The sequence below is a fragment of the Boleophthalmus pectinirostris genome, unplaced genomic scaffold, assembly GCF_026225935.1.
Source record: "Boleophthalmus pectinirostris isolate CB_2022bp ecotype Guang Dong unplaced genomic scaffold, ASM2622593v1 HiC_scaffold_21, whole genome shotgun sequence".
Taxonomy (NCBI): domain Eukaryota; kingdom Metazoa; phylum Chordata; class Actinopteri; order Gobiiformes; family Gobiidae; genus Boleophthalmus; species Boleophthalmus pectinirostris.
This window is the reverse complement of record NW_026571175.1, coordinates 17255509-17256593: the sequence shown is the minus strand read 5'-3', so window position 1 is coordinate 17256593 and position 1085 is coordinate 17255509. Positions and strand designations below refer to the sequence as shown.

General features: G+C 44.1%; 1 pseudogene; it reads left to right on the top strand.

The window, feature by feature from the left end:
• Positions 1 to 213: 213 nt before the first annotated feature.
• LOC129410170 (5S ribosomal RNA) lies at positions 214 to 330 on the top strand (annotated as a pseudogene).
• The last annotated feature ends 755 nt before the right edge of the window (positions 331 to 1085 follow it).

Genomic DNA, 1085 nt, shown 5'->3' with positions numbered 1-1085 from the left:
TGGCTTTAAATCCTCGATCTTGGGAATTCTTGCCAACACAAAATGTATGGGTTTGTCTACATCCATCTCGATGGCTTTGTTTACTGTTGTGCTGTACCACAAAAGGGACACAGACAGGCCCTTGAGTTTGTCATCATGGCTTCACAGCTCTTCGCTGATGGGCCGGTGCGCACTACAACTTCTGGGGTTCTTGCAAACCATCTAGTGTATTCCAAATGTGGCCATACCAGCTTGTCAAAGCCTGATCCCATCAGATCTCAGAAGCTAAGCAGGCTGGGCCTGGGTAGTACTTGGATGGGAGACCACTAGGAATTCCAGGTGCCAGAGTGGGGCGCCAGTGGCCAGTCGTGTCCTTAGTAGAGCCCGACCGATATGGATTTTGTTGTGGCCGATATGAAACCGATATAATGAGAGTTGGAGCTGCCGATAGCCAATATAATCACAGATATATTTAGTGATGTAAAAATTCACTGTAAATGTTGAATTGTTTAAAAAACTTAGGTTTGGCTCTGGTGGGTTTTAAATTGGGTTTATTTAGGCAATATTTATTGTTATTCTGCCTCTTTACATCATATTTACAGGCAGTAGGTCAGCCTAATGGTATTTTTGCATCACATTCTAGCAGCTAGTGGTGGGTATTCCAGTTCAGTTTTGTTGCAAGCAGGTCTAAAGCAGGACTGAAAAAGGACTAAACCAGGACTAAAACAGATATAAACCATGTGTAAAACAGGACTAAACAAAAACTGAACCAGGACTGAGTGTCGGGACTCGGTCTCTATCTCTCTCCGTCTCTGGAGCCCAAGATTAGTCCTGGTTTATTTATTTTATGCTGAACTACAGCCAAATATGCACGTTTTTTCTATCCTATGCACACGCATATTTCTGAAAGTTTTCATTTTCAGCCGCTGCAGCTGTCTGCTACCACGAGTCTGCATGTGACGTGAAGAGAAAAAAGTGAGAGAAAGAGAAAACACGGCTCTCAATAAGGAGCCGGCTCCCGTTGTTCGCTTCAAAGAGCCGGATCTAAGAGCCTCTTCATTCACAACCGACTCATCACTACAAGCTAGTCAAGAAACTACCGCTAG